This window comes from Equus przewalskii, chromosome 15 (genome assembly GCF_037783145.1).
Source record: "Equus przewalskii isolate Varuska chromosome 15, EquPr2, whole genome shotgun sequence".
Taxonomy (NCBI): domain Eukaryota; kingdom Metazoa; phylum Chordata; class Mammalia; order Perissodactyla; family Equidae; genus Equus; species Equus przewalskii.
The window spans coordinates 48058285-48083926 of record NC_091845.1 but is presented as its reverse complement, the minus strand read 5'-3'; the positions used below and the strand labels follow the sequence as shown (position 1 = coordinate 48083926).

The 25642-nt window shown below is 48.8% G+C and overlaps 1 protein-coding gene across 6 annotated transcripts in view; it reads right to left on the bottom strand.

Annotated features, from left to right (window-relative positions):
• Positions 1–3095, bottom strand: part of SCN10A (sodium voltage-gated channel alpha subunit 10) — a 110488-nt gene extending 107393 nt beyond the window's left edge. For 3 of the 6 annotated variants that reach the window (XM_070577222.1, XM_070577228.1, XM_070577224.1), the window contains exons 1-2: positions 2955–3095; positions 2743–2824 (exon numbers count right to left, since the gene is read on the bottom strand). The gene's annotated coding sequence lies outside the window, so the exon portion shown is untranslated. Of the gene's footprint in view, positions 1–2742; positions 2856–2954 lie in introns of all 6 variants that reach the window. The other 3 variants (XM_070577225.1, XM_070577227.1, XM_070577223.1) reach the window with 3 other exon arrangements.
• Between the last annotated feature and the right edge of the window lie 22547 nt (positions 3096–25642).

The window sequence follows — 25642 nt, the reverse complement described above, 5'->3', positions numbered from 1 at the left end:
CTTGTGCCAGTAACCAGCTATGTGACCTTGAATAAGTCACTGAAACTGAAACTCTAGGTCTCAGAGTTTCTTTATCTATAAAAAGAGGGCATCAGACTAAATAATCATATGGATAGTAGCTAACAGGCTGGGCTAAGCCTTCTGTACATCCCCCTGTTTAAAGCTGGCAATTGTCTTGTGAAATAGGTATTATTATGGACATTTTGCAGTTGAGGAAACAAGAAGATGGAGGGAGAGTTGCCTAATGTGCTGATAAATGGCAAAGCTGGGATGCTGACCAAAGTCCGGCTCAGTCCACAGACCTGAGCCCTCAACCTCTATACTCTACACCTGGCCCTGGTCACTGGGACCTCTTCCTGCTCTTCTGAACCAGTTCATAAAGCACGGCTCAGTCTCTCTTTGGAGAGCTGGGGAAAATGCACGACAATGAACAGCAAGGTAAGAAGAGCCACCGTGGAATCTAATGAGCAAGATGGACCCCAGTGACGTCCTCCCCAAGGACAAGCGCTCTAAGCCTCCCAGAAGGGACGCCAGCAGGCAAGGGAGAGAACACATTTGCTTGAAGGGGGAGGAAGAGGGAAGGGACATATCTGAATCTTTTTCCCATGTGATCCAGGACACCAAGCCATGATGTTTACTCAGGAAGCACTTACTGAACTGCTGCTAATGTGTATAAAGTTTTGATGAGGGTATAAAAATCAAGGCCAAGACCCTGCCACTCATAAATTCACACTCTGCTGGGGAGAGACACAAATAGGAGCACCACTCTAATAGGAGATGTGTGCCATACAAATAAACGTGAATGAAGAGGCGAGGCAGAAGCAGAGAAAGGGAGAGAGGGTAGTATGCCTTATGGGAGCGTGGGGTCTGTCCAGGACTTTGAAGGACAGGTAAGAGCGGGGCAGGAAGTGACTATGCAGAAAGCGCGAGTCCAGTGGATGAAGACTGTGTGAGAAAGGGCACAGCAGTCCTAGAGGGGGAAAGGATAGTGTTCCTTCCATGGGCTCAGGAGGCAAGGACTCCAAGCTCACGTTACTGGTTAGTACGTGGCACCCTAAGACCAGTCTGCTCTGAGATGGGGGGAGCTATGGGGAGCATGGGGCTGCTGCTCACAAAACAGCTGAGTTCTCAGGAGTCTTCCTGACTTGACTGGGCTCTGAGACAAGGGAATGTATGCGCAGAGTCAGTGATCACTGGTTTTTCTCCTCCTAGAATCACGTTTCCCTGGCAATATTTATTTGTAAAAGGCTCCTTTATCCACCATTTACCATTACAGACCATTCTCAGATTCCTTTTCCATTTCCTTCTGAGGATGATTTTCTCAAAACTATCCTCGCAGATATATGCTCTACATATGCCTAGGGCCAAGAAAAAAATGCTGATATTTCACTTTAAATGCTTGTTCATTATTATTATTATTACCACCATTATCTGACTGCTAAGTGAGTAGACAGGGAACCAGTAAATTACTTTTTAAGACCACTCTAAAATCTTCCTAACATTTCAAACCAACTTTATGCCATTTCAAAACAAATTCTTTCATCTGACTAAAAGCAATCCATTTCCCTGTGTCATTTCCACCTTCCTCCCACACCACGTGGCTAGAAAGCCCAACCTTTAAGCTTCCGTTACTCAAAATACATACATGTGGTTGATTTTATCTGCTTCATTTTGCAAGTCCTGTAAAGCTGACGCAAGCTACATTTTAAAATCACAGCACATGTCTCTCTTTTCTGGCACCAATCCAATCAGGTAATCGTAAAGAGCAAATCATGATCAAGAATCAAATTTTCACTAAGTGCGCTTGAGTTATGGGGGGAAAACTGCCAGAGACAGAACCACAGAAATTTCTGAATGAGTCATTCTTCTGGATTGCAGATTTGGGGCTAAAAACAAAGCTTAGGTGGCTTTGATCCTCCCTGTTGTCATCTTTCTGAACATGAATAAATGTTCCCCTGCGGCTTGAAAACACGCTTGGTCACCTAGGTTTGTCTTCTTTCACCACAATCTTAAGTGTTCCTTGACCTGGCTGTCCATCAGAATTTTCTAGAGAGCACTGAAAAAATATAGATTCCTGGCTGTCACTCCTAGACGTTCAGATTCAGTAGGTCTAGAGTGGAGTCCAGGAGTCTGTGTTTCTAAAAATTTCTCCTGTTTATTCTGATGTGTGACCGAGAGTAGAAACCACTGCTGTCAACTCTACCCACATTCCTACAACAAAAGTTCTCATTGCCTCGAGTTTGAGGCAAAACTTATCTCTGAAGGAGTGTCCCACCTTTTACCCAAAGACCATGGATTCTCTGCTTTCTATGTCTATTCTTATTTAGTTTTAACATTTTCATCAATACTCCTAGGATAGTTGGCCTCTGTGTTCCTAGCTTTGGTACAATTTCTGAACTCATGCCTGCTAATAAAACAACTCTTTCTATCAGTGTGACTCTCTGAAGAGTGTAAGCTTGACATTGATGTGGCATGTAGAAATCGATAGTTTTGGGATTTAGCTATAATTTTTTCCCCTTATCCTTCAGAGGAAGGGAAGCAGCAAGAGTCTTCTATACAAATAGATTAATAGTAACTATTTTTCTAAGTACTGTAGGTGTTTTGGGAAGGTCTTTCAAATAGCCTACAAAATGTGCTTCATTTTTGGCTCATGGATAAAACCTGTAATTCTTCCCATATAACCCCAAGCATCCGTTTTTACACCACTAGCCATAGACTGGCCCCCAAGTCCCACAGCCAAACCTTTGCCGCTCGACCTTGCTTGTCTTCTCCTAAGAGATCCTCTCTTCCATCCCAGGTCGTCTCCACTGGAAACCACGAGCTCCTGGAACATACGCTCAGCTTAACATTCAAGCCTGAAGAAGAAACTCCATCAGATGTCTGTTCTGCCAGGAGTCTAGTGAGCCGCTCTGGTAGGGGAGGCAAGGCCAAGACCCCCAGTTTTGCAAACTTACACTTGTTTGTCCTCCTCAGTGGAGGTGGTCCAGCCTGTCGGATGGGAGACTCGCTATTGTTCAAGGAGCTGCGAGGACTCCTGCTGTCTTGGGGGCCATTCCCATTCCCATCGTGAGTTCCACCCTGGTGCTGGTGCGGCAGACAGTGCGCTCCTTGGATGGAAGCAGGGCGGGGGGAGAAGCTTATGTGTGATTAGATGGTAAAGTAACAAATGTGATTTTAAATGATCTCATGGGATTTATTGAAACCTGAGGAAGCAAAGAAGCTGCACTTAGATAACAACGCCCTCAGCGTCCACACCGGCCTCCCAGCCTGGAGCGAGGCTGCCTTGGATAGCGGACAGGCAGCTTCCTCCCCTGATCCACGAGAGCAGAGCTGTGCCCATTCCCATGGTGCCTGCCTTGTCTCTAGAGCCTGGTTCCAGAACACCCACATTTATTAAAATGTTTTTGTTCCCCTTCCCCAACTAAAACTTAAAAATTTTACTTTTTGCATTTTTGAAAAATTTAATTGAAATATGTATATGAATAATTTTCAGATTCTTCATGCATACTCAGTAATAGGCCAGGTCTCGTGAAACAGCAGTTTGAAATGAAGTTATAAAAAAGTCTGAAATTTCAGGTTTGGTGAAAGAAAAGATCAGGAGAAGATAAGCTGTCCACATGGCCACGGGACCAAGAGGGAGAGGGAAGTGAAGCTGAGAGGTCACAGCCCATCCCGACTCCCCTGTGGCTACCTGGGTTACTCTGGGCTGGCGTGGGAGCTGTCCTTCAAGGCCAGTTTACACTGCAGGAAACTGGCTGGATGCTTTATTGTATTACGACTCTATTTATTCAAAACCTCCCAAGTCAAACAAAAAGCAACTTCTTAGATCAGGATTCGGTTCTTATGAAGTGATGGCCTCTCCCTGCAGGGACCACAACTTTCAAAGGGATAAGCCAAGAAGGGCCCACACTCCTGCTCCAAGGTATAGTTTGGTAGAAAGGGTGGAGGCTCGGGATTTGGGCTCAGGACAGGTCCATGGCGCATGGGGAGGGAAGATGGTGCTTTTTCCACCTGCAGCAACCTCTTTAAGATGTTTCTCCTTGTGATCCATCCAGGCAATAGCATCCGAACTACCTCAAAAGATGATGCTTCCGAAATATTTATGGATTTATGGGTAGAATGACATGATGTCTGGGATTTGCTGCAAAATAATCTAAGTAGGGGGCGAGGGGGCCTGAAAAATGAAACAAGATTGGCCATGAGTAGATGATTATGGAATTGGAATAATAGGTAAGGATTTATTATACTATTCTCTCCAGTTTGGTATTGCCTGAATTTCTATAACAAAAGTTTTTAAAACATGGTGCTCGTGCAAAGGCATTAACATAAGGCTGTTACATGAAAAGTGGATCATGATACTATGTGGCTCTGAACTCTATGAAAAAATACTCTAGCTATCTGCAGAGAGTATCGTCTGGAAGGGAAGATACCAAAAGTTTATGTGTTTATATGTGTATAGTGGAATTATGAGTAATTTAATTTTTTCTTTGTTTTTTTATCACTTTGTGCATTAAATGTTTTATATAATAACAAACATGGTAATTTGAGACAATATTTAAGGAGTATGGTTAGGGCTGCATCTCCCAGGATCTCAGGTTTGCAAGTCCTGGTCTGGCGAGTAAGAGAGAGGGGCTGCCGGGGAGAAGGGACTCCTTTCACTTCAGGGGGTGTTCCCAGAGCGCCCGTGGAGTGTACATTAAGCCCTGGCACTGCCGCTTGAAAGAATCTTCACAGCTAGAAAAGGGCTGCTCTCTGCTTTTAGAAATCACCCTTTCCGCTTGCTTTCTCCCCTCCTTGCAGCTTAGAACCTGGACTTTAGAGTTCTCAGAGGTGGCATCATTAGGGGAAACAGCTCTGGGGTTGATGTCACGGAGGGTGGGCTCTGTTGTAGGTAAGTTTTGGGTCCTTGGACATCACCTAATTTCTCTGTGCCTCAGTTTCCCCACTGTCACTCTATCACTCTCCAATACACTCTCCACACAGCAGCTAGAGTGTTCTTTATAACAGACATCTGTTCACAAAGCACCTGTGCTGAAAACCCCTAAATGTCTGCCCATCACTATTACAATGAAGTCCCAGGTCCCAGAAATAGCTAACGAGCTCTCCCTGACGGCTCAGCTTCATGGTGGCAGTGTTCCAGCCCACTCCCATTTCCACGGCCTGTGACACCGGGTTCCTTTTGGACACTTGAACACACCGCACTCTCTTCCAGTTTGAAGCCCTTGCAGACATCATTCTTTCCTGTTTTCTTATATTTGATTTCCTTCCCGCACTTCACTTACCGACCTCTAGTCATCCTTCACTCTTCAGACTAAACATCACTCCCTTGAGCATACATCCCCTGACCCTCCAAACCAGGGCAGGTCCTCACGTTGTACTCTCATATGAATTTGTTTTTTCATTTATTCAGCACATATTTATTGAGGGCCATGTTCCCACATTCTAGTGGGGGAGAGAGATACTGAACAAATAATTCTGAACATGGCCACAATAATGGGTCTTGTGATGGCGTATCCCATAATAATGCAAATTAAGACAGACAGCAATCGGCGATTGGCTCTCATCCTTGGCAGCTGGCTCACCCTGGTCACTTCACGAGCCTCATGATAATGCAACACACATTCTACACGACTGAACGTTTTGGGCCTCACTTAAGGAGTAAGGGCTTTACTGTGTGACCATCTGCAATAGGAAAAACAAAGGGAGTGAAGTGCTTGTATCACTGAGGATCTAAAGCCCTTCTTCAAGCCTACCTTCCCTACTATTTACTTATTTAGCTAGTGTTTAGTAAGAACCTACTACGTATCTATGCTGAGCGTTGAAGTTACAGAAATGAAGAGAGGTTCTGCTCTTATGGAGCTTACATTCTAGAGGGGGAGGTAGAAAATAAGTAATTAAAAAATTATAGAATGCATATGTGACATTGTGATTTATAATGAGAAATACATATTTGGTCTTCGCCTTGTTTTCTGGTGCAGAGCTCCTAAACCCTTGGCATTTCCTTGGTGACATTTGGACTGCACCTAAGCAGGTGGGCTGGTTGCAGGAGAATCAATCATGTGATTAGAGGGTTGGAACTTTCAGTCACCCCCCGCTCCTCCTGCCATGTCTGGGGAGGGGGCTGCAGGTTGAGTTCAATTGCCAACGGCCAATGATTTAATCAATGACGCCTCTGTAATGAAGCCTCATAAAAACTCCAAAGGATGGGGTTTAGGGAGCTTCTGAGCTGGTGAACATGTGGAGACTCTGGGAGAGTAGCGTGCCTGGAGAGGGCATGGAACCTCTGTGCCTTTTCCCCAAACCCTGCCCTGTGCATCTGTCCCATCTGGCTATTCCTGAGTTATATCCTTCTATAACAAGCTGGTAATCTAGTGAGTAAACAGGTTTCCTGCATTCTGTGAGCTGCTCTGGCAAGTTAATCGAACCCAAAGAGGGGGTCATGGGAATCTCTGATGTATAGCCAGTCTGTCAGCAGTACAGCTAACAACCTGGGCTTGTGATTGGCGTCTAAAGCAGAGGGCAGTCTTGTGGGTCTGAGTCCTTAGCTTGTGGAGTCTGATGCTGTCTCCAGGTGGGTGGTGTCAGAATTTAGTTGAATTGTAGGCCTTGCTAGCTGGATGTGAGGGAAACCCTCCCCGCCGACACACATTGGAACTGGGTTCTCAGGACACTTTTAGCATAGCAAAGGGAAAGAATTATTTTTCAGAAAGCAATATATTTTGCAAAGATTTCTTCTGCTCCACACAACCAGAGAATTTTATGACACAGACCAGTTTCACCCCCTGTGACTCAACCTCCTCTTTTCAGGCTTCATCCCAGGAACCCTCCTGTCTCAAGTAAAGATACACATTAAAGTTTTCTTTCTCAGTAAGTTACAACCTTCCTTCTGTGTTTCGTAGGTGCATGCTCTGAGTTCATCTCCCTAAGAAGTTTTATTTGTGCTCCTTGAGAAAAGTGTGACCGTGCCTATTCTGGCATGCTTCATAATGCCAGGCACACAGTGGGTCAACAGAGAGCCCTTCTGTGCGGCTGGGAGTTCCTCCAGGGCAGGGTCCATGACTTATTCCTGGAAGTCCAGCCCCTGGCACCATGCCTGTCTAGATAGAAAGGTATTGAACTAAGACTTATGGAAGGAATAAAGGAATTGCTCCTTTTAATCCATTAGCAAGTTGTCATGCATGGATTTATTTAATTCTTTTGAATACAAATTATGTTTTTAGCCCGCTGTAGTAACAATCCCTTACGTATCTGAGGGCTTTATAGCTTGCACTTTACCTTTGAATAATGATGCCTGATGGATATCTGGTGGATCAAGTGGTCCTTATTTTGTGAGTGGGAAAACTGGGCTTAGAGAGGTAGAAAGGCTTCACCAATGAAGCTGTGAAGCATGAGGACAAGGAGGAGAACTCAAGGTCTGCTACACCAAGGCTCTTGACACCACAGCTTTCCCAGACGTGACTCTTGCCTCCTTTGGGCACTGCCCCTTGGGTGAACCATCTCCTCTCAGGCAGTAACCATCCCCAACCCATGGCAATAATCAGATGAGGTGGAAGGGAGAGAATCATGGCCAGTTTCTTGGTGCTTTCTGCTTTCCTGTGACTCCGAGCCCCTGTCAGCCATCTCTGTGCCCGTGATGTGCCCTGGACACAGGCTGAGCGGGCGAGGAGGAGCCCAGGGGCAAGGGTGCTCTGTGGAGTTTGGCCTCCCTGTCAGAACTCCAAGCACCAGAAAAGGCGAGCAGTTTGGTTTCCATGGCAACCTGCCCACCGGATCCCTGCAGCTGCAGCCCCTCACAGGCCCCTGAGGCGGGGGTCTGCGGGTGGCCTAAGCCAGCCCTGTGCCCACGTCGGCCCCCGCTGGGTTCAGGCCCTAGGCAGGCTGCTCATTCTAAGCTGGAGCTTTGCCTGACATGGTTCCCATGGGGACGGCTGTGGGCACACGCTGCCTGTGGTCAGATCCCCAGCTCCCAACTGCCCTGCAATTCAGGCAGCTCCTCCCAGGCTCAGAGCTTTTGGAAGAAACAGTGAGTTTCAGGTGCCCTAGTCCCTCCACCCACTCCCCAACCAAAGGTAGATTTAAGAGCCTAGGACTGGGGGGCTTCCTGTGTCACGTATAAGGCATTCCTTCTGCGCCAGGGCCTAGGGACACCGAGATGACCGGGGCACAGTCCCCACCCTTAAGGAGGAGCGAGGAAGACGGCCCACTGAGCTGATAGTTACAGTGCAGAGTGGCCCGGCAACCACGGAACTAGGAACGGGAAACAGGAGGGATGGATCACCTGTGGGATAAAGTTTCAGAGGAGGAGCGGGAGGTGTTCCAAACGGAGAGAAGGACTCCTGCAAAAAGGCAAGATGAAAGAACATGCCGTGTGAAATAACAAAGTTCAGAATGTTGTGGAAAGAGAGAAGGAAGAGGTGCAGCTGGGCGAACGAGCAGGAGCCCCAAACGGAGTTAATGAGCTTGGGCTTGAGTGTCTCCTCTAGGGAAAGAGGAGTCATTTTACACAGGAAAGACCTGAGGCTGGATTAGTGATTTAGAATGCCACCAAGGATACTGTGAAGGGCCTTATTCGAGGAGGAGGATGTTAGAGGTGGGGAAGATAGTGAAGTGGCTGCAGAAATCCTGGCCCGGTAGCAGAGGCTGGTGACTACTCTCTCAGAGTCAGGGGTCTCCTTCCCCCTGGGGTGTGGCCAAGGACATTGATTCTGTACCTCAACATGGAAACGGCAGGAACCAGGAGACAGAAGATCTGCCTATCAGCCGACAGATGTCTCACCCTCCTACCATCACAGGTCAGGTTCTCAGCAGTACTCTTGGAGAGGGAGGTTAGCCTGCAGAGTTTTATTAGGGAGAGCTCTCAGGTCAACACCTGTGAAGAGAGGGTACAGTGGCAGGGTTGGGAAGGAGGAGAAGTCAACTGTGATGCAGGCCTGACAGAGCCCTGGCCAACCTCCTGGCTAGCTCTGGAGCTGAGACACCTGTCAGAGTTGTCCTGCACTGGTGGGACGGCCAGGCCTCTACATTCCCGCCCCAGTTGGTCATTGGATGTGGGCCATCCCCAGGAGGGCATGACCTCAGGGAGGCAGTTGCCTGCAGCTGAGGCCATCCCTGAGGGGCTGGCCGCTGGAGTCTGCCTCCAGCACTCCTGGAGCCGGGCAGTAAGGTTCATGGAAAGGGATCTGTGCACAGTTCTTACCGTGTCCACCACATCTACCAACTTTGCCCTACTCGCTGTGGAACCTTGGGCAGCTCTCCCAGCTGGAAAATGGATGGGTCTGGACTAGGTGGTCTACAAAGTCCTCTCAGGCTTGATCCTGATCTTGTGAGCCTCTGAAGGCAGGGAGACAGTGACAATGCAAAAATAATTTCCACGTACTGAGTGCCTACTACATGCACGTGCACTCTAGGCCTTCGCTCTTTACTTCTGTCATCTCCTTTCATCCTCTGAGACAGGTACACCTGTGAGCCTAAGTTACAGAGGAGGATGCAGGGGTCAGAGCAGTAAAGTAACCGCTCAGGTCCTCAGCACCCAAGCGGAAGAGTCTGGCCCTGTGTCCAGTGTCTCATCTCTGGACAGAATGGCCTCCTTCCTCATTGCAGCTCCCATGGCTGTGCCAGAGGCCCCAGAGTTGTAAGAAGATTTGGGGGGCAAATACGTGACTGTCATGAAAGTATAGGCCAGTCAATGAGGCATCTCTCCCTGCCAGGAGCCCCATGTACCAGGCATGAGGCTTGCAGCGCCCCCCTGCCCCCACCCACCCAGTGCCTACTTTAGCATGCACGTCTAGGGCCTGAGACTGTCCTCAGGGCCTCAGGGGTGGACCTGTGACACAGAAAAGACACTGCCCTCAGTCTTGAGAAATGCATCTGTCTGGTCTCTAAGCAGAAAGACATTCAGTGAAAGTGGGGGAGCAGTGGGGAGTGGTGCTCTGAGGACCTGAGTGTAATTCACTTGGCTACCCTTCCTCCCGTGCCTGCACACCCTCCCTTCCCTTGTAAGTACTGTCTGCCAGGTGGACTCTGTTCCTACCTCTGCACCTCCTGACAGCGAATTCTTCAGCAAGACAGTCACCCCCACTCACCGTGTAGCCAGGATGTGCCAGGTGTGTGCCAGGACCTCATCTCACCCTCACAGCAGCCCTAGGAGACAAGTGCTGTCATCCTCACTTCAAAGAACAGTAAATTGAGTCCCAAACACATGAAGTCACTTGTCTGGATCACACAGCCTTAGTGGGGCTGGACTTGAATCTAGACTAGTTTGTCTGCACAATCACAGTGTTGAGGGGATTAAGAGAGGATCGGGATAAAGGCACCAGGACCACAGAAAGGCAGAAGGACATAGTCTTGTGGGCTCCTGTAGGAAGGAGAGGGAAATCATGCAGTGCCAGAGGGCTGTTGGGGCTGGTTGTTCCAGAAGCCACGGCAAGGGGAGATCCTGAAGCAGAATCTTGGAATGCGATCTGGAGCTGTGGGAAAAGGGCAATTTCGATGAGTTGGCTTGGTGACCATTACAGGGAGCCTTGGAGGGGGTTTAAAAGGCAATGCTGAATGACACTTCGCTGAGGACTCAGGAGACCTGGTCTCTCGTGTCTAGGTCTCAGGGTTTCTTGATGTAAAATGGTGAGGGTGGGGGGTGGGTAGGGGAAAGCTGAGATGGAATGGTTTAGAATAGTGGTTCTCAAACCTCAGTGTGCATTAGGATCACCTGGAGAGCTTGTTAAAACAGATTCCTGGGCCCCACCCAGTGATTCTGAACCCAGAGGTTGGGATGGGGTGAGGTTCCCACTCCTATCAAGCACAGGGGATGCTGATGGTGCAGGTCCTGCCCAATCAGGCTGAGAGGAACACTGAGAGGCGTGGTGGCCTCTGCGGGCCCCTCCTACCCTGGCATCCCAGCTTTCTGAGACTCTGAGACCAGCTTCCCAAGCAGGGGCCCTCTCCCTAAGGATGACTGCTGCTGACCCAGGAAGGGGAGAAGGGGGCCCTCTTACTCCAGGAGCCATGATTGAGAGTAGCTGCCACTGGGTGTATGGTTTTTGTGCCAACTTTACAGCTAATAAACCTGGAGCTCAGAGAGGTGATCCCAGAGGTTACACAGCTGATAAATCCTAGAACCAAAATTAAATCTTCAAGCTTAGCTGAGATCCAAGGGAATGAAGCAAAGCTGCTAAGGGGAACTCATCCGAGACCCTCAGGACCTAGAATGCTCATTGCTCTGCGGGAAGGGATAAGAGGATATTTGTTTGGGAGGCCTGGGGCTCTGTAGGCATGAGATTTATTGAACCACCTCCCACCTCAAACTCCCAAGACAGAGAGGGATACTCTGCATAAGAGTCAAGGAGTCATCTGGAAAGAAATGGATTGATACCATGACCTTTCCCCTTGGGGTTCCAACTTACCAGGACATGGATGGACCAAGTGTAGTAAACATCATTCAGATTCTTGAACTTTGCATGAGCAGACAGCACTAGGGAAGAAAGACACCCTCCCAGGGAACAGAAGGAGCTTGGAGTTACATGAATTTGAATACTGAAAGAGGTGTGATTTTATTCTGTACCCCAAGCTCCTCATTACAATAGGACTGGATGGGGGTGGTGCTGGCAAGAGAGATGTACTATTGCTCACATTGTCTTTGAAATAGATTCACAATTGTTTAAATGACAATTGTTTTAAAGTCATAATTGATACCCGTTTTCATAATTTCAAAGTAAGAGAAAAAAATAGGTAGAAGAAAAGACGCTGAAATCGGCAATGGCGGTGAAGTCTGAAGGCGCCATCCTGAGACAATAGCACTTCATTTTACGGAGCGCTGTTCAGAGGAAAATTCACGGCCTGTTGTGGACTCAGGAGAAGTTGGATGAAGAGATTTTTATAAGAAAGGAAAACATTTGGGATCCCAAACCTCTTAGCCCTTGGCTGGAGGAAAAACTCAGAGATGGGCTGGAAGAGGCAGGGTGTGCTCAAAGAGCTATGCCGTGCCCAGGAGAATCGGGAGCTCGGAATACAGCTTAATCTAAATGGACAAAGGAAATGCACAATGGATGTTAATGGATGTTTCAATCCAAGATGAAATATGAGTCCAAGGAGCGTTTCAACATAATATATACTTAATTGAAATGAACTACATATCTTAAATCAAAAATGATGTTAGCAATTCCATGCAGAGTGAGAATTGCTCTGTGGCCTTTATTTTCTCCCTCTCTAAATGCTTGTTTGGGGAGAGAACTGTTAGCTCAAGTATTTGCTGAATGAAGGTATGATTGAATGAATGAATGAAGTTGAAATTGGCAGAGGAGGTTTTTGAAGATGTGCTTTCAATAATGCAGTTAGTTTTCTGTGCTTTCCAGGTTTTTGCAGTGAAAAGATTTTACTTTGATAATTAGAATAAAATTAGAACTGGGTGGGGACTGATTAGGAGTCTGTTCCCTTGGGGGAGAGTTTCCTGAGGGAGGAGTAAGATTCCCCACTCTCCTGGGCCAGAGATGGTACCCCCCTGAACCATGAACCAACCATGGCGTGAGAGATGAAGGCGGATACTGGTCAGCCAGGCTGGGGCTGTCAACCAGCTCGGACCGAGTTGCTCTGTATCAGGAGCTGTGCACGGAACTGATATTCCAGGGGAGGGCACTCAGACTGCCTCTCCCTCAACAAGTTCACAGTTTGGCTGTGAAGGGTCGTGCACTTGGCACATGTAATTCTAGAACAACCTGTCTGTGCCTGTGTCCAATAAAGATGGCAGTGTTGGAGTGGAGCCGAAGAAGGATGAGTGGCAGATGGGTGGGAACTGTGTCTATGGAGAAACCACTGTGGATGCAAAGGAGAGTGTATGTCCCGGCCCACGACCCGTCTTGCTGGTGAGAAACAACCGGAACGTGGCAAACCGTCTCAGATCTCTCTAGGGTATGCTTCCTGGCACTCAGAGCAGCAATTCATCCAAGGATTTCACTGCAGGAGGTCAGGGTGGGCTGGAGCTTTCCTGGGAGGAGCAGTGCTGTCTCTGGGCTCCTCGGGATGGGGAGGATAGAGGGACGGGGTCGGGGGAGACCCAGCAAGGGGATGGGCAGAAGGGCAGCCGAATGTCATCAGTAGGAGTAGCCTGTCCAACAGCACCTGTCAAACTTCAGGAATCGCCTGAGTGGTCCTCAAATGCATAGTCCAAAGCCTTATTCCTAGAGGTTTTTCTACTTTTCTTTCTTTTGGGAGGTTTGAAATTTTTCACAAGAATCTGCAATTTTCACAAGTTCTTTGGATTATTCTGATGCAGGAGGTCAAGCATTATGCTTTGGGTACTGGATTAGCACGGGCTGTCATAACAAAATACTACAGGCTGGGTGACTTAAACAACAGAAATTTATTTCCTCACCATTCTGGAGGCTGCAAGTCCAAGACAGAGGTCGAGCAGGTTCTGGTGAGGACTCTCCTCCCGGCTTTCAGATGGCCACCCTCTCACTCTCCTCACACGGCCTTTCTTCTGTGTGCACCCAGCCTCTGGCGTCTCTTTCTCTTCTCGTAAAGACGCCAGTCCTATCAGGTTAGGGCCCCACCCTTATGACCTCATTTAACCTTAATTATCTTCTTAAAGACTCAATTTCCAAATACAGTCACACTGGGAGTGGGGGTTTCAAACTACGAAATTTGAGGACACACAGTTTAGTCTGTAGCAGGTACCACTCTTGTAGAAGGACACAGGGGCCTGAGTACCTGGCAGAGGGTGGTGGAGGATGATCAGTGACAGGGGCCAAGACTCCACTGAAGGATCTTGTGCAAGGAGATGACCGACGCCAATGCTGCCACCCATTCCCATTCATTTGAGGCTCTTCATGTAGCAGGCAGGAATTTTACTGCTCTGCATCGCTCGGGCGCAAGTAATGCTACATTACTTTATTTTTCTAAAATTAAATGATGTGTCTCTGTGAGCCTCCACCCCTCCAGGGGCTGAGAACTCCATCTCAATCATCTTTGGGGCTCGTTCTCTCTCCACCTTCTCCTAGTGAGTCAAGTTCTCCAGGCCTTTCTTAGAAAGTCTGGAACACTTGGGGAAGGTGCACTGGCCTTGCACGGTGGCCATGCTCATTGTCTACACCTGCACGGTCCATTGGAGGTGGTAGGTTACCGCTTGGGCCTGCTTGGCAAGTCATCTTTTGCCAGAGCTGGGACACCCAGGGCCTAGAATGCAGCTTCCCTTTAATAACACAAGGCTGTTTTGCTCTGGTTCCGCCCTCTCCCCCGACCTCCGCTACTCCGCTATTCCTCCCAGCCAAATTGAATAGAGTACACCAGGTATCGAGGTCTCTAGCACTCAAGAAAATCCCCTTCCTGGTTCCGGGGAATGAATAATTCATCTTGAGACCCAGGCAGTCAATCCTGCCCCACCCATGCCTTCCTGCCCTGGGAGGGACCCTGTGATCTGTGCCCAGCAGGTGTGTGTGACAGAACAATGCCATCCCTCCTTCCTGGGGGCAGGGCTGGGGGAAGCTCAGGTGAAAGCTGCTGATTTGGTGTCTGTGAAGTTTGAGAACCATTGCTCGGCCGGCCAAGTTGAGCGATCTATCCCTCTCAGATCCTTGGAGTGTCCAGGTCTCTGGAACCTAGGGGCGATGTGCTGATCACCCAGCTCTGGAAGGCAGGGAAGAGCCAGGGGCATAGTTCTTAACAGTCTGAAAAGTAATGGGGCCCAGAGAGACCCAGTGACTCCACAAGAATGAATAGATGGTAGAATGTCCATGGTAGGAGAGGACCTACAACTCATCTGATCAGTCTCTTTGTTTCACAGATGAGGAATCAGAGGCCCAGAGAGGGGAAGGGACTTACCCAACGTCACACAGCAGGCCAGTTCCAGTTCCAAGGCAGGAACAGATTCCTGAGACCCTGTCTCCCACCGCTCTGGCCCCGCTCTTCTCATTCTCTTCTGATGGGGGCCTGATTCCTTTGCTTCAACTGAATCTTACAATTTACTTGGTTTTGCTAACTGTAAAATTACCAGGTACTTCATCAGAAAACTCGCAGTACATCTAGAAGCCCTAGGGACACACACACAGGTGTGCACATAACACACACGCCACCACTGCAAGGTAACCGCTGTTAGCACCGGCGGGCATACTTCTCCCAGGACGCGGAGAGAAACACCCCGCTCGGAGCGCCGGGCCGCAGCTGGGAAGGCAGCTCTCCCGTGTCCTGCCCTCCCCAAGGAAGAGTGTGGACCGCTGCGTGCGGCCCTCGCCACCAAGCTCAGAATGGAAACGGGTGTCCACAAGGGGACCCCACCAGACCACAGCGGGCGGGGGGAAGAGCCTGAGACTCCCCTTCAGCGGCGCTAAACCCACTCTGCTTCGCGGAGAGTCTGTGAGCCATTAGGAAAGCGGGGAGGTGCTCAGTGCATCTCTTTGAGACCCGGCGGCCATTCGTCCTGACCTGGGCATACCGCCGCCGAGGTGGGGAGGGAAGGGAAGGGACCTGGGTGCAGCTCCGGATTCCTTAGCCAGCACTGACCTTCTGCAGGGAGCTGTTCTGGCCTGTGGAGAAAGGGTGAGGCCGCGCAGGATTGTGAGAGCAAGAGAGAAGAGCACCTGTGCTAATGTGATACCAGCTGACACTTACTAGTGCTCATGATGCGCCAAGAGCCTTACACGATTATCTCATTTAATTCCCAGATAAAGTGTGCACAGGTGGTGGAGCTGCGTGGGTAGAGGAGGGGTTCAGCGTGTGACTTTGAGGGCTGGGATTGACAGGGCTCCCCGAGTGGGAGGAGCGAGGATGACTCCCAGGTTCCTCTGGTAAAATATCCTAAGTGAGTTCTGGGTCTTCCCCCAACTTAGCCCTGAACTCTGCAGCCATCAGCTGGGAGCCGGCCCAGTTGGTAAAAGCTGTGAGCTGCTGGCCACAGCTGCACAAGGAGAGTGGAAAGGGAGTAAGGGAAAGAGGCTGCTCTCGGGACCCCTGCCCGGTCTGATTCTGGCCCCCAGACCGTGTTCTCCCCACTCCTCGTATCCCCCATATCTGGTGGGCTCTTCCTGACCTGGCTGGTTCTAGCAGAAGAAACCACCAGGCTCTGGGGGCAGAACAAGGCAGCTCTCAGAAAAGACGGGAAAAAGGTCCACTTAGTCCAGTTATTTCTCTGGAAAGCAGAGCTGGGGGGAGCAGGATAGGACTCAGACAGTCAGAGGTTGCAGGCAGCCGCTGGCCTCGCTGCCTTGCAGAGTCCGTGACTCATTTCTATGGGGAGGTGTTGGTTTGCCAGAATTACTTCTGAGGCTCCCCCTCCTCCCGTTCCTCCAGGCCCAGGCCCTGGGGGCTGCTCTGGTTCTCCCTGACCAAACCCCTGGGAAGCAGGGGTGCAGCTGGCAGGTGGGCCCCTCAGCCAGAGAGGTGTAGAGAAGGGGATCTGAGTGGGGTCAAGACAAACAAGCAGACTCAGTGAAGGGAGGACGGACACAGACTGAGCGCCCAGGGACAGGCGGCACGCCCAGCCCCTTCTCGCACGAGCCTCATGGAGCTCTTGCAGCAGCCCTGAAAGACTAGTGGTTTTATCTTTCCCATTTTAATGTCAAGTGCCCTGGACTCACTAAGTACTACCCTGCAGAGTCCCCAGGGACCTTGGATGTGGACTTCCGGAAGACGTCCACCCAGACTTGTGGGGACTGGTCCAGGAGACAGGCTCCCCGAGGGGCTGCTTCTTTGGCAGCATCTGAATGATTTCCTAACAATCAAAGGCATGAAACAACCCTCTTCAAGGAACGAGAGTGGGGGTTCCTTGAGGCACTAGGGCTCCTCTTTTGTCATCTTTGTACTCCCAAATGGACTCTTCAAAATCTAGCAAATGTACACACAATGAGTATTTAATATATGGTGATAATAGTCGATGCTAACTGAGCCATATCCCGTTTAAAGACCACGACTACCTCATGAAGTAGATGTTGTCATTATTGTCTCCATTTTTTAGATGATTAGAGCCTCAGACTGAGGAGAGTGTCCAAGGTCACCCCACCGCTATTTGGGAGTGTGGACATGAGACCCGAGCAATCTCCATCGTCTGCCATGTTCCCAGGCCGGAGAGAGCAACAAAGAGTTCCTGCAGTGAGGATGGTATGGGCTTGGGAGCAGACTGCACACACCCACTCACAGACCCAGTGGCACCCTCTCTACCTCACCCCAGCCAAATTTATCTATCGCTGGTCATTTAACATCCCATTTAAATTCCATTATTTTATTCTGGGAAAGGAATATACAGGAAGTGTTGTGTCACCCTTCACGGTTGATGACAGAACCATTGTATCAGTTAGAAGTTCTCCACAATTGCTTGAAACGGAGACTCACTAAAGAGTTCTTAAAAAGTACATGGATCTCTTTCTCACTGACATAATGTGATGTGCAGAAGTAGGTGGTTTGGAGCCAATGTAGCAGAGCCCAGATTTCCTCAGGTCTAGCACTCATTCCATCTTTCTGCTCTGTCATCCTTAGATGGCTTCCATTCCTTAGTGTGCCTCATGGTCATAATATGGCTATTGGAATCCCACCATCACATGTGTATTCCAAGCAGGAAGAAGGATAAAAAGGCACATATCAATGGATTTAGCCCCCTCTTTTTTTTGGTGGGGGGGGGAACATTGGCCCAGAGCTAACATCCATGCCAATCTTCCTCTATTTTGTATGTGGGATGCTGCCACAGCATGGCTTGATGAGTGGTGTGTAGGCCTGCACCCAGGATCCAAACCCATGAACCCCAGGCTGCTGAAGTGGAGCACCCACCACTATGCCACCAGGCCAGCCCCAAGCCCCCTCTTTTAAGGAGTCTTTCTAGAAGCCTCATCCAGCAATATCCACTTATAACTGATTGGCTACGACTTAGTGCAAGTCTACTTCCAGCTTCAAGGGAGAATTGGAACTGTATTATTTTTAAGGTGGGCACTTTGACGCCTCTAATAAAATCAGATTTCTTTTACTAACAAAAGAGGAGAGTGGATATTGAGAGAGCCTCTCACCATCTCTGCCCCAACCTTACTTTGCCGTGGCCTGACTTTGGTGCTGGTGGTCAAGGACAGCCCTGGGGAGCATGTTCATAGACACTGAGCTGTAAGTGGTTTGACCAGCAGACACCTTGAGGGGAGTCTGGCCCCGCTCTCAACTTTTTCCAGCAGCAGCCTCAACAGCACAGCCATGGCTGGTTTGACCTCGGGAGGGAAAGCACCTACAGGTGGGGAGAATACCTCCCTTTGGCTTGGCTATGTCCCATGGCTGCTGTGAGCCTCAGGGGAGTTAATGCATGTAACAGCACCTCAAAAACCTTGATGGACTACTGTTGTCTGAGACCTCATTACTAAAATGGAGTCCAAGAACCAGTAGCATTGGCATCACCTAAGAACTTGCTAGAAATGAAAGTTCTCAGCCCCACCGCAGCCCTGCTGAACCAGAATCTGCATTTTAACAAGGTTCCGGTTGATTCAGGTGCACATTAAAATTTAAGAAGCACTTCTCAAGAGAACCTTGGGCTTGTATCACAAGGGAGCCCAGGTGACAGGAGACAGGTAAGCTCACCTGAGACACTTCCTCCAGCCTGATTAAGTGTCTTGGGAAAGTCACTCTCCCCCGCTGGGCTCAGTCCTCCCACCTGTGATAGGAGGGGTGTGCACCAGATCTTTGCTCATAAAGTGTGGTCTTGGACCAACAGCATCGGCATCACCCTGCTAGAAATGCAGAATCTCAGGCCTCACCCCAGTGTGACTGGATAAGAGTCTGCATTTTAGCAACATCCCCAGGTGATGCATCTGCATTCAAGTTTGAGAAGCCCTGCCCTAGATGCTCTGTATCCTGAAGTGAGAGAAATCAAAGCAATTTAGGCAACTGGTCCTAGGGCCCCAGACTGTGATGTGGATGACTGGAGACCGCGGATTCCCGTAGTTCCACGGGTTAGGGTGAGTGGAGAGAAACTCCCTTGGAAAGCTCAGTGACTGGCAGGCCACGGAGTCAGGGGGCATAGAGAGGCACACGGCTGGTACTGTAGGTGCCTGGGCTGGGTCTGGGGGGTGGATCTGGCTTGGGGGTTTCTCATCTGGCACTTCTCCTCTGGAGCCAGATGGGTACCTGGAGATGAAGCAGGAGCTGCAGGCGGGGCTCTGGGATGGCTCTGGACTGCGCCTCCCTTGTCCCCTTCTCTCTCTCCAGGGTGGAGGTGGGCCCTGAGGTGCCTGGGTGAGTGGTGAGCATGCCATTGAGCCATTGCTGCTGGCTTTCAGCAGCAGAAGGAAGTGGACCCGCCTGCGCCAGTCTTCTTGCCACTGAACACTTGGTTATTAAAAAGACTCCTTTAAGACTGCTTGATGTTTTGGACTAAACAAAGCTGTGCTCCCACTCCAATTGAGCTTATAATGGAGTCTAATTTTATAAAGAAGCCAATTAATGGCTTTGTAAATATAAAAGAAAGGATCCCTGCTTTTTTTCTTGACCAAAAGGCCCCAGAAGTTAGTCCTGTAAAAATGTCAAATCTGGCTTTAAAGAATGGCAGGACTTCTCCAAGGAGAATAACAGGAAATGACTCACCGAGGGCACCCCGAGGCCGCTCAGCTCTACAAAGGGCCCCCTGCGCAGTAATGCGAGGCTGCAAGGCTTCCAGGCTGCCGGGCAACTGCGGGGAGGAGAGGCCCCGCCCCTGGGGGCAGCTGTCCTCTCTGGCGGGGCTCTCTGCGGGGCCCAGGGACTGCTGGCACGCTGGCCCAGAGACAGAACAGAGCCGTGAGGCTGGGAGCCTGACAACGTCAGGGTCTGGCTCCTTGAGGAAAACTCACCTAGAAATAACACTCAATTACCCACACAAATCTGCCGGTCCACGGACTCTTACCTGTACTGGACTCACGCTGGCTCTCACCTTGATCTCTTTGAGATGCTGGGTGGGATCCACAGCACAGCAGGCGGAGACCAGGAAGAGGCCTCTCCTGGTTTCTCGTGGACAAACTCAGGCCTGATTCTTCTACTCTGCCATCTAGCTCCCTATCTGCCTCCCCTTTTCTTCCCTTTTCCCCTTTCCCCTCTCTCCTCCCCCTGTGCTATTTCCTCCTCAATCCCAAGTCTTGTCCTGCCTAAGGCATTGAGTCCCTGTATAGTCAGAAAGCAGAATCCACCTCAGATGGTTCAGTAACCATGAACGAGGTGACTGTTTACAGAGGTGTGGATGGAGTTGTATCAGTTATCTATTGCTGTGTCACAGGTTACCCCAACATTTTGCAGCTCAAATCAACAAACATGTATTATCTCACATGGTGTCTGAGGGGTGAGAATCTGGGAGTGGTTTAGCCAGGTGGCTCTGACTCAGGCTCTCTCAAGAGGTTGCAGCCAAGCTGTCCATAGGAGCTGCCATCCTCTCAAGGCTTGACTGGGGCTGCAGGGTGCCCTGCCGGGCTCACTGAGGGGATTGTTAACAAGCTGCAGTTCCTTGCTGGCTATTAGTTAGAGACCTCAGTTTTTCATCTTATGGGTCTCTCCATAGGGCTGCTCACAACCTGGCAGCCTGCCTCCCCCAGGATGAGTGACCCAAGAGACAGAAAGCCAGAGGACACCCAAGACGGAAGCGGCAGTCTTCATAACCTAATCCGGAAAGTGACATACCATCACCTCTGCTGCATGCTCTTGGTCATACAAAACAAATCCGGTACGATGTGGGAGGGGACTACCGAAGGGCATGGATACCAGGAGGCAAAGATCACTGGGGGCCATCCAGAAGCTTGGCTCCCATCACGGTGAAACTGCTGAAGCACTCAGAGACTAGCACTGGCAGGAAGCATTCCCACCCTAGACCTGAAGTGGCAAGGGGAAGCCGGTGTCACTGGAGCCCAGGGGTAGCTAGACCGACAGAAAAGGCATGCATGACAGCAGCTGTAACAGAGGGACACAGGCACTGGAAGGATGCGGGAAGCGGGGAAAATACCCTGACTGCTTCCTCTTCCTTCCCTTCAGTCTCCTGCGGGTGCCTCCCATTGGGTAAACACAACGGAAGTCAGGCAGCAAGTGAGTCCAACTGAGGCAGCCTGAAAAGCTGCGTCTCCCTGGACACTGATCAAGGAAGAGAAGGGCAGAGAATAGATCTGAGGTGGGCGTGGCAGTAAATGGATTCTAGCCAGCACCCCATGTGTTCTCTGGCCACCCAAGCTGCCCTGGCTCCCCATCTCTGACCCCCACCTCCAGTATGTCCTATGATCCAACAACTAAAGGGTCACACTGGCCTACCTCCAATCCCGCCCCTCACCTCCTCCCCAGTGGCCACTCCTGAGGACCCGCTAGCACTCACTGATGTCCATTCTGTTTGGTCGATGCCCCAGCCTTACCAGCTTAAATAATTTCATATACCATCTCTGGTCAGAACACACAGCAAAGGAAATAATTTGAACCAAAGCACAGAATACTGGCTCAAGGAGAGTTTTAGGGACTTTTGTCTAGAAAGGGGGAAACCCCTGGTTCACACACTGTTCCACGTTTCTGAAGCAGCCTTGACAAGGAGCAGAATCAGGCTCTTGTGTCCCATGGGGAAGGGCTCCCTTGGCTTAAAAGAGGTGACTTTTTGGATTTGGAAGGACTCTCTCAGGGCTACTAGTGTTCTACCTGTGATTTGTCACGCTGTGTGGGGCCCCAGTGGCAGGATAGGCACAAGGTACAGATCTTGGGGCAGCAGACAAGCCCGTGTTCCCGACAGAGCCTCTTCCACACCCGTGTCCCCGCTGTTCCCTGGACAGGGAGGGGATATGTAGGGTTTGAGGGCCAGCAGGGATCTTCCAAGTCAACCGGAGGGAAGTTAAGCAGAGAAGTTTCCTGAGGTTGAGTCCAGAGCTGCTTTGGAAGGGAACAAGAAGGGGAGGGCATTCCAAAGGAGGGAACCGGCGGGAGGAGGAGGCGGGGGCAGGCAACACCAGGATTAGCAAAGACCAGCCAGCCGGGGGGCTGGCAGGCCTGCATGGGAAGTAATAAGAAGGCAGATTAGAGGTAAATTGCCCATCATGGCCTGCACAGGAAGACCCAGGCATCTTCTTTCTTTCTCCCTGGGGCTCACCTGAGCCATTTAGCCCGGGCCTGAGGCCAGCCGTGGCACACCTGGGACCAGCTGATGAAAGGTCTGGAATGGCCAGCAGAGTCGGATGCTGGGCAGGAAAAGTGGCCAGGTCACAGTAACCTGGACTGTGCTTTGCATAATTCTTTGCATGTTGATTATAATGTGTTTACCCTCTGAATGAACAGAAACTCATCCAGAATTTCTCTCTCTTTTCCAACACCTCTGTCTTTTGGCATTTCTGCCCTGACTCTTCCCCTACAGATCTCCACCTCCAACCTGGATGGATCCCCCTGTTCTTGCTCTGCTCACCCAGAGATGAGGGGTCATGAGGACGAAAGAGCAGAGTACCTGCCTCAGAGAGCATCTGAGGTAGCACTTCCTGTTCATTAACGTCAAAATTAGGCTCATAGAGGGCACGGGCCTTGCTCAAGGTCACACAGCGAGTTGGTGGCAAAGCAGAGATCAGGCCCCCACTGCACTGTGAGGGAGGTCAGGGAGGTTTTCTCAGCATCGTGCAGAAGGAGCGGGAAAGCAGCTGTGGGCCCCAGTGGCTCTGAGAAAAGGCTGCTGTGGGGCTCATCAGAGCACGCTTAAGTGTAATTGACTTTTAGGCATTAAACTTTTACCAGAATGAGCTCACGAGGTCTGTAGGGAGAAGGAAAGTGCCTGGCACTTCCTGCCTCTTGGGGCAGCGTCTGGGGTGTGGAAAGCCCATCCTCCAGACTGCGGGATGCAGCCATCCCTTGGGAGGGAGAAAAGGGGTGAGGCCCCAGGAGAGAATGCAGGCCGGGAGCAGTGTTCAGTAGCCAACGGGTTCTCACTAATTCTACGGGGGAGGGCAGGGGAGAATGGGAACTAGACCCCTCACTCAACAGCCTTCAAGCAGTCATGCCTGTGTAATAAGTGACTTCTGCAGGCGTAGGGGAGAAGAAACAGAGAACTCAGTCCCTGCTCATAGGGAGCATCCATGCCTCCCCTGACCCTGCTCACTCACTGTTTTGTCCCTGTCCTACCATCAATCATGGACCTTGTTTAAATCACTGCCAATCTCTGGGCATCAGTTTTCTTATCTGCATAATGAGGAGGTGGACAAGACGATGTCTTGAAACTTTTTGAGCTTTGTCATTCACTAATGAGGGAGTTATTCCAATTCTTATCCCAAGAACTTCTTTCCAAACATTGAGGCAGCCTCTCCTCACCCCCAGGCAGGGTATCATCTTTGATGTGTCTCTGCAGGTATTGGGCAGGTGGCAAGGCTTAGTTGCCACCCTGGAACAGCAGCAGCCTCTCCCTTCAGACTTTAGTGCTAAAATAAGAGATCCAGAGGCTTATGGAGACTTTCCTTTAGATCCAAAACACTCAGAGGCTGGGCCTTTTTTTTCAGGCTTATTGAAGCATAATTGATATACCGTAAACTACACATATTTAAAGTATACAATTTGATAAATTTTCACATATGTTATTCACTTGTAAAACCATCACCACAACAAGATAGTGAACATATTCATCACCCCCAAAAGTTTCCTCAAGCACCTTTGTCCTCCCTTCTTACCAACACTTCCCACACCCCCAGGTTGCCACTGATTTACTTTCTGTCAGTATAGTTTCGTTTACACTTTCTAGAGTTTTGTATAAATGGAATCTTACAATATATATTTGTTTTTACCCAGTTTCTTTCACCTACCATGAGTCTTTTGAAAATCATTCATGTCATTGCATGTATCAACAGTTCATCCCTTTGTACTGAGTAGTATAGTGTTGGATAGGTAACTACAATTTATTTATCCATTACCCTGTTGATGGACATCTGGGTTGTTTGCAGTTTGGGCAATTAAAAATAAAGCTGGAATTCCAAAAGTCCCATGCACCCCTATGTTCATTGCAGCATTATTCACAATAGCCAAGTCATGGAACCAACCTAAGTGCCCATCGACTGATGATTGGATAAAGAAGATATGGTGTATATATACGTATACAATGGAATACTACTCAGCCATAAAAAAAGACAAAGTCGTCCCATTCACAACAACATGGATAGACCTTGAGGGTATTATGTTGAGTGAAATAAGCCAGACAGAGAAAGATGAACTCTGTATGACTCCACCCATAGGTGGTAGTTAACATATAGACAAAGAGAACTGATTGGTGGTTACCAGGGGAAAGAGGGGGTGGGGAGAGGGCACTAGGAGTGAAGTGGTGTACCTACAACATGACTAATAATGATGTACAACTGTAATTTCACAGGTTGTTAACTATCATAATCTTAATTAAAAAAAATAAAGCTGGTATTCATATTTATGGACAAGTCTTCATGTGAGCATATGCTTTCATTTCTATTGGGTAAATTCCCAGGAGTGGAATGGCTGGGCTGTGTTTTAGGTGTAAGTTTAACTCCATAAGAAATAACCAACTCCAAAGTGTCTGCACCATTTTGCACTCCTGCCAGGATATAAATGACAGTTCTAGTTGGTCCACATCCTCACCAAAACTTGGTGTGGTCAGTCTTTTCTTTTCTCCTTTCTTTTAGCCATTCTAATAGGTGTGTATTGGTATCTCACTGAGGTGTTAATTTGCATTTGCCTAATGGTGTTGAGCATCTTTTTATGTACGTTTTTGCCATCTGTTCAAATCATTTACCCATTCTTTAATTAGATTCCTTTTCCTATTATTACTGAGTTGGAAGAACCCATTGTATCTTCTAGATGCAAGTTCTTTGTCTGATATACGTTTTGCAAATATTTGCTTCCAGTCTGTGGCTTGACTTTTCATTTTTTTTAACACTGTCTCTTAAGAGCAAATGTCTTTAATTTTGAAGTCAAACAATTCTATACCCAGCAAAACTGTTCTTCAGAAATGAAGGAGAGATAAAGACATTCCCAAATAAACAAAAGGTAAAGGAGTTCATCACCACTACACGTGCCTTACAAGAAATGCTAAAGGGAGTTCTTCAGGTTGAAAAAAAAGGATGCTAAGTACCACCAAGAAAACACATGAAGGTATAAAACTTACTGGTATGTGATTGAAGGTAAGTCATTGTTAGCTTTAAAAAGACTGTTATAACTATAAGATGTTTTATGTAAGCCTCATGGTAACCACAAAGAAAAAACCCTCTAGTAGATACACAAAAGAGAAAGAATTAAAGTTATACCACCACCAAAAATAAATCACAAAGGAAGAAAGCAAGAGAGGAAGAAAAGAACAAAGGAAACACAAACAGAAAATAATTGATAAAATGGCAATAATAAGTCCTTATCTATCAATAAATACTTTCAGTGCAAATGGATTAAATTCCCCAATCAAAGACACACAGCGGTTGAACAGATTTAAAAAAAGAACAAGATCCAACAATAAACTGCCTACAAGAAACTCACTTTAAATGTAAGGACACACATAGGCTGAAAGTGAAGGGATGGAAAAAGATATTCCATATAATAGTAGCCAAAAGAGAGAGCAGAAATGGTTATACTTATATCGATAAAATAGACTTTCACCAAATTTGGTTACAAGAGACAAAGAAGGTCACCATATAGTGAAAAAGGGGTCAATTCATCAAGAGGTTATAACAGTTCTAAATATATATGCACCCAACATTGGAACATCTAAATTTAAATT